Here is a 13278-nt window from a genome sequence, read left to right as displayed (position 1 = left end):
TGATGTTTCTTTTTCTGTGTGACTTATTTCAGTTAGAATCATCGTACCTGAATCCACTCATTATGCTGCTACGGGCCTGATGACATAGATTTCATTGCTGAGTGATACTGCATTGTACGTAAGTACCACAAGTTCTTTATCCATTTTTCACTTTCAGTGATATTGAACATGTACGGTAACCGAAGTTCTTGTAAACAGAGGCGTCCCAAACTTTGGGGTGGCTGTGTCTTTTTGATTTTAATTTCCCTAAGCTAAAGGACCATAAGTGGAAGTGCCCTAGGCTCTGTTGCTTTGTTTTTTAGATGTTTCAGGAAACACCATACACTTCTCCCGAGTGGTTGTTGGCAATTTACATCCCGCCCATCAGCATAACAAGGCTCCCAGTTCTCCATGGCCTGTCCTGCCTTTCTGGATTTTACGCTTTTTTCAGATGGCCCTTTTGACCGGGGGGAAGTGAGACTTCATTGTAGTGCAGATTTCCTTTGCAAGCTTGCTTGGTTGGCCAAAAAGGGCGTATGCGTTTTTCCTGAATATATTCAGGAAAAAACGCATACGCCCTTTTTGGCCAAGTGCATCATTGTGGACGCTCTGCCTCTTTTCCTATGCTTTCAATGCAATTCCAGTCTACCTCCTGAAATCGGATTCCTGCAATTCTACCCCGTTTTCAAGTCCTCTTGGCAGCCTTACTTCAGTCTATTTTTGGACGATAGCTGTCATTTATAACTCTGCAGGTTTGTGAATTACAGTGCCCCTGAGCTCCTTTCTTCAACTCGCTTTCTTGTGAGCTGGCCGCAACATGGCAGAATGGCTTCAGGCCCTAATCTTGTCCGGCACGGCATGCTGAGCCTTTGGTTATTTCCTCTTCCTGGTGGGAAATGAGAGTTAAATTTGCCCGTCCAGACACCTCCAGCTAGTCTCTCATTGGTTCTCGCTATTCCTGTTCATCTTCCGCAGAAATTGCAAACTGGGCTAAACAGGAGGTTAAAGGGACTGACTCTCCAAGTGGGGAGAGTGTTAGTAAAGCGTCTGGAATGTTGCACCCGAGTACCAGGGGAGGAAAACTGAGACATATTTGAACACGTCTCCCGATCACATGGTTGATCATACTCTAGGTTCCACATGCATGTTTTAGCTGAAGGAAGAATACCTCAAACCTGGAGAGTTGAGACCCGTGCAATGGGTACCATGCAATATGACTTCAAAGGGTCTTCATTTGCTCACCGAACCTCTCCAATCCTATCACTGCTGCGTTTATGCCCCTGTACACACGCTTGATTCTCTTTTGGAGACATAGCAATCCATAGGTTTTAAGATACTTACTAGTCAGGTACATTCTTAGGCGTTTAATATGGGGTGTTGAGTCCATTTCATTGAGCAAAGAGTAGTTCTTGTCTATTCCATATTTGGCTTAAGGAACTTTATCTGTGCTCATTTCAATCTCTGGTTTTATGCAGCACCCCAACTCACCTTTCCCCTTAAGGAAGCATAAGTTGGTTTTCTAAATTTGAGACCCTGTTCTGTTCTGTAATTCAGTTCCTGTGTAGCCAAGTTTACATTCCGTGTATTAGTGATATCTTATGATGTTTCTTTTTCTGTGTGACTTATTTCAGTTAGAATCATCGTACCTGAATCCAGTCATTATGCTGCTACGGGCCTGATGACATAGATTTCATTGCTGAGTGATACTGCATTGTACGTAAGTACCACAAGTTCTTTATCCATTTTTCACTTTCTGTGATATTGAACTTGTACGGTAAACGAGGTTCTTGTAAACAGAGGCGTCCCAAACTTTGGGGTGGCTGTGTCTTTTTGATTTTAATTTCCCTAAGCTATAGGACCATAAGTGGAAGTGCCCTAGGCTCTGTTGCTTTGTTTTTTAGATGTTTCAGGAAACACCATACACTTCTCCCAAGTGTCTGTTGGCAATTTACATCCCGCCCATCAGCATAACAAGGCTCCCAGTTCTCCATGGCCTCTCCTGCCTTTCTGGATTTTACGCTTTTTTCAGATGGCCCTTTTGACCGGGGGGAAGTGAGACTTCATTGTAGTGCAGATTTCCTTTGCAAGCTTGCTTTGTTGGCCAAAAAGTGCGTATGCGTTTTTTCCTGAATATATTCAGGAAAAAATGCATACGCCCTTTTTGGCCAAGTGCATCATTGTGGACGTTCTGCCTCTTTTCCTATGCTTTCAATGCAATTCCAGTCTACCTCCTGAAATCGGATTCCTGCAATTCTGCCCCGCTTTCAAGTCCTCTTGGCAGCCTTACTTCAGTCTATTTTTGGACGATAGCTGTCATTTATAACTCTGCAGGTTTGTGAATTACAGTGCCCCTGAGCTCCTTTCTTCAACTCGCTTTCTTGTGAGCTGGCCGCAACACCGCAGGATGGCTTCAGGCCCTAAACTAGTAAAGGCATGGCACGCTGAGCCTTTGGTTATTTCCTCTTCCTGGTGGGAAATGAGAGTTAAATTTGCCCGTCCAGACACCTCCAGCTAGTCTCTCATTGGTTCTCGCTATTCCTGTTCATCTTCCGCAGAAATTGCAAACTGGGCCAAACAGGAGGTTAAAGGCGCTGACTCTCCAAGTGGGGAGAATGTTAGTAAAGCGTCTTGAATGTTGCACCCGAGTACCAGGGGAGGAAAACTGAGACATATTTGAACACATCTCCCGTTCACATGGCTGATCATACTCTGGGTTCCACATGCATGTTTTAGCAGAAGGAAGAATACCTTAAACCTGGAGAGTTGAGACCCGTGTAATGGGTACCATGCAATATGACTTCAAAGGGTCTTCATTTGCTCACCGAACCTCTCCAATCCTATCACTGCTGCGATTATGCCCCTGTACACACACTTGATTCTCTTTTGGAGACATAGCAATCCATAGAATTAAGATACTTACTAGTCAGGTACATTCTTAGGCGTTTAATATGCGGTGTTGAGTCCATTTCGTTGAGCAAGGAGTAGCTCTTGTCTATTCCATATTTGGCTTAAGGAACTTTATCTGTGCTCATTTCAATCTCTGGTTTTATGCAGCAACCCAACTCACCTTTACCCTTAAGCAAGCATAAGTTGGTTTTCTAAATTTGAGACCCTCTTCTGTTCTGTAATTCAGTTCCTGTGTAGCCAAGTTTACATTCCGTGTATTACTGATATCTTATGATGTTTCTTTTTCTGTGTGACTTATTTCAGTTAGAATCATCGTACCTAAATCCACTCATTGTGCTGCTAAGGCCCTGATGACATAGATTTCTTTGCTGAGTGATATAGCTTTATACGTAAATACCACAACTTCTTTATCCATTTTTCACTTTCTGCGATGTTGAACTTGTACTGTAAACGAGGTTCTTGTAAACAGAGCCATTCCAAACTTTGGGGTGGCTGTGTCTTTTTGATTTTAATTTCCCTAAGCTATAGGACCATAAGTGAAAGTGTCCTAGGCTCTGTTGCTTTGTTTTTTAGATGTTTCAGGAAACACCATACACTTCTCCCGAGTGTCTGTTGGCAATTTACATCCAGCCCATCAGCATAACAAGGCTCCCAGTTCTCCATGGCCTGTCCTGCCTTTCTGGATTTTACACTTTTTTCAGATGGCCCTTTTGACCGGGGGGATGTGAGACTTCATTGTAGTGCAGATTTCCTTTGCAAGCTTGCTTGGTTGGCCAAAAAGGGGCGTATGCGTTTTTTCCTGAATATATTCAAGAAAAAACGCATACGCCCTTTTTGGCCAACTGCATCATTGTGGACGTTCTGCCTCTTTTCCTATGCTTTCAATGCAATTCCAGTCTACCTCCTGAAATCGGTTTCCTGCAATTCTGCCCCGCTTTCAAGTCCTCTTGGAAGCCTTACTTCAGTCTATTTTTGGACGATAGTTGTCATTTATAACTCTGCAGGTTTGTGAATTACAGTGCCCCTGAGTTCCTTTCTTCAACTCGCTTTCTTTTGAGCTGGCCGCAACACCGCAGGATGGCTTCAGGCTCTAATCTGGTTCCGGCACGGCACGCTGAGCTTTTGGTTATTTCCCCTTCCTGGTGGGAAATGAGAGTTAAATTTGCCCATCCAGAAACCTCCAGCTAGTCTCTCATTGGTTCTCCCTATTCCTGTTCATCTTCCGCAGAAATTGCAAACTGGGCCAAACAGGAGGTTAAAGGCGCTGACTCTCCAAGTCGGGAGAGTGTTAGTAAAGCATCTGGAATGTTGCACCCAAGTACCAGGGGAGGAAAACTGAGACATATTTGAACATGTCTCCCGTTCACACGGTTGATCATACTCTGGGTTCCACATGCATGTTTTAGCTGAAGGAAGAATACCTTAAACCTGGAGAGTTGAGACCCGTGGAATGGGTACCATGCAATATGACTTCAAAGGGTCTTCATTTGCTCACCGAACCTCTCCAATCCTATCACTGCTGCGTTTATGCCCCTGTACACACGCTTGATTCTCTTTTGGAGACATAGCAATCCATAGGTTTTAAGATACATACTAGTCAGGTACATTCTTAGGCATTTAATATGGGGTGTTGAGTCCATTTCGTTGAGCAAGGAGTAGCTCTTGTCTATTCCATATTTGGCTTAAGGAACTTTATCTGTGCTCATTTCAATCTCTGGTTTTATGCAGCTCCCCAATTCACCTTTCCCCTTAAACAAGCATAAGTTGGTTTTCTAAATTTGAGATCCTGTTCTGTTTTGGAATTCAGTTCCTGTGTAGCCAAGTTTACATTCCGTGTATTAGTGATATCTTATGATGTTTCTTTTTCTGTGTGACTTACTTCAGTTAGAATAATCGTACCTGAATCCACTCATTATGCTGCTACGGGCCTGATGACATAGATTTCATTGCTGAGTGATACTGTATTGTACGTAAGTACCACAAGTTCTTTATCCATTTTTCACTTTCTGTGATATTTAACTTGTACGGTAAACGTGGTTCTCGTAAACAGAGGCGTCCAAAACTTTGGGGTGGCTGTGTCTTTTTGATTTTAATTTCCCTAAGCTATAGGACCATAAGTGGAAGTGCCCTAGGCTCTGTTGCTTTGTTTTTTAGATGTTTCAGGAAACACCATACACTTCTCCCGAGTGTCTGTTGGCAATTTACATCCCGCCCATCAGCATAACAGGGCTCCCAGTTCTCCATGGCCTGTCCTGCCTTTCTGGATTTTACACTTTTTTCAGATGGCCCTTTTGACCGGGGGGAAGTGAGACTTCATTGTAGTGCAGATTTCCTTTGCAAGCTTGCTTGGTTGGCCAAAAAGGGCGTATGCGTGTTTTCCTGAATATATTCAGGAAAACACGCATACGCACTTTTTGGCCAAGTGCATCATTGTGGACGTTCTGCCTCTTTTCCTATGCTTTCAATGCAATTCCAGTCTACCTGCTGAAATCGGTTTCCTGCAATTCTGCCCCGCTTTCAAGTCCTCTTCACAGCCCTACTTCAGTATATTTTTGGACGATAGCTGTCATTTATAACTCTGCAGGTTTGTGAATTACAGTGCCCCTGAGCTCCTTTCTTCAACTCGCTTTCTTGTGACCTGGCCGCAACACGGCAGGATGGCTTCAGGCCCTAATCTGGTTCCGGCATGGCACACTGAGCCTTTGGTTAATTCCTCTTCCTGGTGGGAAATGAGAGTTAAATTTGCCCGTCCAGACACCTCCAGCTAGTCTCTCATTGCTTCTCGCTATTCCTGTTCATCTTCCGCAGAAATTGCAAACTGGGCCAAACAGGAGTTTAAAGGGACTAACTCTCCAAGTCGGGAGAGTGTTAGTAAAGCGTCTGGAATGTTGCACCCGAGTACCAGGGTACGAAAACTGAGACATATTTGAACACGTCTCCCGATCACATGGTTGATCATACTCTACGTTCCACATGCATGTTTTAGGTGAAGGAAGAATACCTTAAACCTGGGTAGTTGAAACCCGTGGAATGGCTACCATGCAATATGACTTCAAAGGGTCTTCATTTGCTCACCGAACCTCTCCAATCCTATCACTGCTGCGTTTATGCCCCTGTACACATGCTTGATTCTCTTTCGGAGACATAGCAATCCATAGGTTTTAAGATACTTACTAGTCAGGTACATTCTTAGGCGTTTAATATGCGGTGTTGAGTCCATTTCGTTGAGCAAGGAGTAGCTCTTGTCTATTCCATATTTGGCTTAAGGAACTTTATCTGTGCTCATTTCGATCTCTGGTTTTATGCAGCAACCCAACTCACCTTTACCCTTAAGCAAGCATAAGTTGGTTTTCTAAATTTGAGACCCTGTTCTGTTCTGTAATTCAGTTCCTGTGTAGCCAAGTTTACATTCCGTGTATTACTGATATCTTATGATGTTTCTTTTTCTGTGTGACTTATTTCAGTTAGAATCATCGTACCTGAATCCACTCATTGTGCTGCTAAGGGCCTGATGACATAGATTTCTTTGCTGAGTGATATTGCTTTATACGTAAATACCACAACTTCTTTATCCATTTTTCACTTTCTGCGATGTTGAACTTGTACTGTAAACGAGGTTCTTGTAAACAGAGCCATTCCAAACTTTGGGGTGGCTGTGTCTTTTTGATTTTAATTTCCCTAAGCTATAGGACCATAAGTGGAAGTGCCCTAGGCTCTGTTGCTTTGTTTTTTAGATGTTTCAGGAAACACCATACACTTCTCCCAAGTGTTTGTTGGCAATTTACATCCCGCCCATCAGCATAACAAGGCTCTCAGTTCTCCATGGCCTGTCCTGCCTTTCTGGATTTTACACTTTTTTCAGATGGCCCTTTTGACCGGGGGGATGTGAGACTTCATTGTAGTGCAGATTTCCTTCGCAAGCTTACTTGGTTGGCCAAAAAGGTCGTATGCGTTTTTTCCTGAATATATTCAGGAAAAAACGCATACGCCCTTTTTGGCCAAGTGCATCATTGTGGACGTTCTGCCTCTTTTCCTATGCTTTCAATGCAATTCCAGTCTACCTCCTGAAATCGGTTTCCTGCAATTCTGCCCAGCTTTCAAGTCCTCTTGGCAGCCTTACTTCAGTATATTATTGGACGATAGCTGTCATTTATAACTCTGCAGGTTTGTGAATTATAGTGCCCCCGAGCTCCTTTCTTCAACTCGCTTTCTTTTGAGCTGGCCGCAACACCGAAAGGATGGCTTCAGGCCCTAATATGGTTCCGGCATGGCACGCTGAGCCTTTGGTTAATTCCTCTTCCTGGTGGGAAAAGAGAGTTAAATTTGCCCGTCCAGACACCTCCAGCTAGTCTCTCATTGGTTCTCGCTATTCCTGTTCATCTTCCGCAGAAATTGCAAACTGGGCCAAGCAGGAGGTTAAAGGGACTGACTCTCCAAGTGGGGAGAGTGTTAGTAAAGCGTCTGGAATGTTGCACCCGAGTACCAGGGTACGAAAACTGAGACATATTTGAACACGTCTCCCGATCACATGGTTGATCATACTCTAGGTTCCACATGCATGTTTTAGCTGAAGGAAGAATACCTTAAACCTGGGTAGTTGAAACCCGTGGAATGGGTACCATGCAATATGACTTCAAAGGGTCTTCATTTGCTCACCGAACCTCTCCAATCCTATCACTGCTGCGTTTATGCCCCTGTACACATGCTTGATTCTCTTTCGGAGACATAGCAATCCATAGGTTTTAAGATACTTACTAGTCAGGTACATTCTTAGGCGTTTAATATGCGGTGTTGAGTCCATTTCGTCGAGCAAGGAGTAGCTCTTGTCTATTCCATATTTGGCCTAAGGAACTTTATCTGTGCTCATTTCAATCTCTGGTTTTATGCAGCACCCCAACTCACCTTTCCCCTTAAGCAAGCATAAGTTGGTTTTCTAAATTTGAGACCCTGTTATGTTTTGTAATTCAGTTCCTGTGTAGCCAAGTTTACATTCCGTGTATTAGTGATATCTTATGATGTTTCTTTTTCTGTGTGACTTATTTCAGTTAGAATCATCGTACCTGAATCCACTCATTGTGCGCCTAAGGGCCTGATGACATAGATTTCATTGCTGAGTGATATTGCTTTGTAAGTAAATACCACAACTTCTTTATTCATTTTTCACTTTCTGCGATGTTGAACTTGTACTGTAAACAAGGTTCTTGTAAACAGAGCCGTGCCAAACTTTCAGGTGGCTGTGTCTTTTTGATTTTAATTTCCCTAAGCTATAGGACCATAAGTGGAAGTACCCTAGGCTCTGTTGTTTTGTTTTTTAGATGTTTAAGGAAACACCATACACTTCTCCCGAGTGTCTGTTGGCAATTTACATCCCGCCCATCAGCATGACAAGGCTCCCAGTTCTCCATGACCTGTCCTGCCTTTCTGGATTTTACACTTTTTTCAGATGGCCCTTTTGACCGGGGGGATGTGAGACTTCATTGTAGTGCAGATTTGCTTTGCAAGCTTGCTTGGTTGGCCAAAAAGTGCGTATGCTCTTTTTCCTGAATATATTCAGGAAAAAAAGCATACGCCCTTTTTGACCAAGTGCATCATTGTGGACGTTCTGCCTCTTTTCCTATGCTTTCAATGCAATTCCAGTCTACCTCCTGAAATCGGTTTCCTGCAATTCTGCCCCGCTTTCAAGTCCTCTTGGCAGCCTTACTTCAGTATATTTTTGGACGATAGCTGTCATTTATAACTCTGCAGGTTTGTGAATTACAGTGACCTTGAGCTCCTTTCTTCAACTCGCTTTCTTGTGAGCTGGCCGCAACACCACAGGATGGCTTCAGGCCCTAATCTGGTTCCGGCATGGCACGGTGAGCCTTTAGTTACTTCCTCTTCCTGGTGGGAAATGAGAGTTAAATTTGCCCGTCCAGACACCTCCAGCTAGTCTCTCATTGGTTCTCGCTATTCCTGTTCATCTTCCGCAGAAATTGCAAACTGGGCCAAACAGGAGGTTAAAGGGACTGACTCTCCAAGTGGGGAGAGTGTTAGTAAAGCGTCTGGGATGTTGCACCCGAGTACCAGGGTACGAAAACTGAGACATATTTGAACATGTCTCCCGATCACATGGTTGATCATACTCTAGGTTCCACATGCATGTTTTAGCTGAAGGAAGAATACCTTAAACCTGGGTAGTTGAAAACCGTGGAATGGGTACCATGCAATATGACTTCAAAGGGTCTTCATTTGCTCACCGAACCTCTCCAATCCTATCACTGCTGCGTTTATGTCCCTGTACACATGCTTGATTCCCTTTCGGAGACATAGCAATCCATAGGTTTTAAGATACTTACTAGTCAGGTACATTCTTAGGCGTTTAATATGCGGTGTTGAGTCCATTTCGTCGAGCAAGGAGTAGCTCTTGTCTATTCCATATTTGGCTTAAGGAACTTTATCTGTGCTCATTTCAATCTCTGGTTTTATGCAGCACCCCAACTCACCTTTTCCCTTAAGCAAGCATAAGTTGGTTTTCTAAATTTGAGACCCTGTTCTGTTTTGTAATTCAGTTCCTGTGTAGCCAAGTTTACATTCCGTGTATTAGTGATATCTTATGATGTTTCTTTTTCTGTGTGACTTATTTCAGTTAGAATCATCATACCTGAATCCACTCATTGTGCTGCTAAGGGCCTGATGACACAGATTTCATTGCTGAGTGATATTGCTTTGTAAGTAAATACCACAACTTCTTTATCCATTTTTCACTTTCTGCGATGTTGAACTTGTACTGTAAACGAGGTTCTTGTAAACAGAGCCGTTCCAAACTTTGGGGTGGCTGTGTCTTTTTGATTTTAATTTCCCTAAGCTATAGGACCATAAGTGGAAGTGCCCTAGGCTCTGTTGCTTTGTTTTTAAGATGTTTCAGGAAACACCATACACTTCTCCCGAGTGGTTGTTGGCAATTTACATCCCGCCCATCAGCATAACAAGGCTCCCAGTTCTCCATGGCCTGTCCTGCCTTTCTGGATTTTACACTTTTTTCAGATGGCCCTTTTGACCGGGGGGAAGTGAGACTTCATTGTAGTGCAGATTTCCTTTGCAAGCTTGCTTGGTTGGCCAAAAAGGGCGTATGCGTTTTTTCCTGAATATATTCAGGAAAAAACGCATACGCCCTTTTTGGCCAAGTGCATCATTGTGGACGCTCTGCCCCTTTTCCTATGCTTTCAATGCAATTCCAGTCTACCTCCTGAAATCGGTTTCCTGCAATTCTGCCCCGCTTTCAAGTCCTCTTGGCAGCCTTACTTCAGTATATTTTTGGACGATAGCTGTCATTTATACCTCTGCAGGTTTGTGAATTACAGTGTCCCTGAGATCCTTTCTTCAACTCGCTTTCTTGTGAGCTGGCCGCAACACCGCAGGATTGCTTCAGGCCCTAATCTGGTTCCGGCACGGCACGCTGAGCCTTTGGTTAATTCCTCTTCCTGGTGGGAAATGAGAGTTAAATTTGCCCGTCCAGACACCTCCAGCTAGTCTCTCATTGCTTCTCGCTATTCCTGTTCATCTTCCGCAGAAATTGCAAACTGGGCCAAACAGGAGGTTAAAGGGACTGACTCTCCAAGTCGGGAGAGTGTTAGTAAAGCGTCTGGAATGTTGCACCCGAGTACCAGGGTACGAAAACTGAGACATATTTGAACACGTCTCCCGATCACATGGTTGATCATACTCTAGGTTCCACATGCATGTTTTAGCTGAAGGAAGAATACCTTAAACCTGGAGAGTTGAAACCCGTGGAATGGGTACCATGCAATATGACTTCAAAGGGTCTTCATTTGCTCACCGAACCTCTCCAATCCTATCACTGCTGCGTTTATGCCCCTGTACACATGCTTGATTCTCTTTCGGAGACATAGCAATCCATAGGTTTTAAGATACTTACTAGTCAGGTACATTCTTAGGCGTTTAATATGGGGTGTTGAGTCCATTTCGTTGAGCAAGGAGTAGCTCTTGTCTATTCCATATTTGGCTTAAGGAACTTTATCTGTGCTCATTTCAATCTCTGGTTTTATGCAGCACCCCAACTCACCTTTCCCCTTAATCAAGCATAAGTTGGTTTTCTAAATTTGAGACCCTGTTCTGTTCTGTAATTCAGTTCCTCTGTAGCCAAGTTTACATTCCGTGTATTACTGATATCTTATGATGTTTCTTTTTCTGTGTGACTTATTTCAGTTAGAATCATCATACCTGAATCCACTCATTGTGCTGCTAAGGTCCTGATGACATAGATTTCATTGCTGAGTGATACTGCATTGTACGTAAGTACCACAAGTTCTTTATCCATTTTTCACTTTCTGCGATGTTGAACTTCTACTGTAAACGAGGTTCTTGTAAACAGAGCCGTTCCAAACTTTGGGGTGGCTGTGTCTTTTTGATTTTAATTTCCCTAAGCTATAGGACCATAAGTGGAAGTGCCCTAGGCTCTGTTGCTTTGTTTTTTAGATGTTTCAGGAAACACCATACACTTCTCCGGAGTGTCTGTTGGCAATTTACATCCCGCCCATCAGCATAACAAGGCTGCCAGTTCTCCATGGCCTGTCCTGTCTTTCTGGATTTTACACTTTTTTCAGATGGTCCTTTTGATCGGGGGGAAGTGAGATTTCACTGTAGTGCAGTTTTCCTTTGCAAGCTTGCTTGGTTGGCCAAAAAGGGCGTATGTGTTTTTTCCTGAATATATTCAGGAAAAAACGCATACGCCCTTTTTGGCCAAGTGCATCATTGTGGACGTTCTGCCTCTTTTCCTATGCTTTCAATGCAATTCCAGTCTACCTCCTGAAATCGGTTTCCTGCAATTCTGCCCCGCTTTCAAGTCCTCTTGGCAGCCTTACTTCAGTATATTTTTGGACGATAGCTGTCATTTATAACTCTGCACGTTTGTGAATTACAGTGCCCCTGAGCTCCGTTCTTCAACTCGCTTTCTTTTGAGCTGGCCGCAACACCGCAGAATGGCTTCAGGCCCTAATCTGGTTCCGGCACGGCACACTGAGCCTTTGGTTATTTCCTCTTCCTGGTGGGAAATGAGAGTTAAATTTGCCCGTCCAGACACCTCCAGCTAATCTCTCATTTGTTCTCCCTATTCGTGTTCATCTTCCACAGAAATTGCAAACTGGGCCAAACAGGAGGTTAAAGGGACTGACTCTCCAAGTCGGGAGAGTGTTAGTAAAGCGTCTGGAATGTTGCACCCGAGTACCAGGGTACGAAAACTGAGACATATTTGAACACGTCTCCCGATCACACGGTTGATCATATTCTGGGTTCCACATGCATGTTTTAGCTGAAGGAAGAATACCTTAAACCTGGAGAGTTGAGACCCGTGGAATGGGTACCATGCAATATGACTTCAAAGGGTCTTCATTTGCTCACCGAACCTCTCCAATCCTATCACTGCTGCGTTTATGCCCCTGTACACACGCTTGATTCTCTTTTGGAGGCATAGCAATCCATAGGTTTTAAGATACATACTAGTCAGGTACATTCTTAGGCGTTTAATATGGGGTGTTGAGTCCATTACGTTGAGCAAGGAGTAGCACTTGTCTATTCCATATTTGGCTTAAGGAACTTTATCTGTGCTCATTTCAATCTCTGGTTTTATGCAGCACCCCAACTCACCTTTCCCCTTAAACAAGCATAAGTTGGTTTTCTAAATTTGAGATCCTGTTCTGTTTTGGAATTCAGTTCCTGTGTAGCCAAGTTTACATTCCGTGTATTAGTGATATCTTATGATGTTTCTTTTTCTGTGTGACTTATTTCAGTTAGAATCATCGTACCTGAATCCACTCATTGTGCTGCTAAGGGCCTGATGACATAGATTTCATTGCTGAGTGATATTGCTTTGTACGTAAGTACCACAAGTTCTTTATCCATTTTTCACTTTCTGCGATTTTGAACTTGTACTGTAAACGAGGTTCTTGTAAACAGAGCCGTCCCAAACTTTGGGGTGGCTGTGTCTTTTTGAACTTAATTTCCCTAAGCTATAGGACCATAAGTGGAAGTGCCCTAGGCTCTGTTGCTTTGTTTTTTAGATGTTTCAGGAAACACCATACACTTCTCCCAAGTGTCTGTTGGCAATTTACATCCCGCCCATCAGCATAACAAGGCTCCCAGTTCTCCATGGCCTGTCCTGCCTTTCTGGATTTTACACTTTTTTCAGATGGCCCTTTTGACCGGGGGGATGTGAGACTTCATTGTAGTGCAGATTTCCTTTGCAAGCTTGCTTGGTTGGCCAAAAAGGGCGTATGCGTTTTTTCCTGAATATATTCAGGAAAAAACGCATACGCCCTTTTTGGCCAAGTGCATCATTGTGGACGTTCTGCCTCTTTTCCTATGCTTTCAATGCAATTCCAGTCTACCTCCTGAAAT

The sequence above is a fragment of the Stenella coeruleoalba genome (genome assembly GCF_951394435.1).
Source record: "Stenella coeruleoalba genome assembly, contig: scaffold_137, whole genome shotgun sequence".
NCBI lineage: Eukaryota > Metazoa > Chordata > Mammalia > Artiodactyla > Delphinidae > Stenella > Stenella coeruleoalba.
This window is presented reverse-complemented; position numbering follows the sequence as displayed.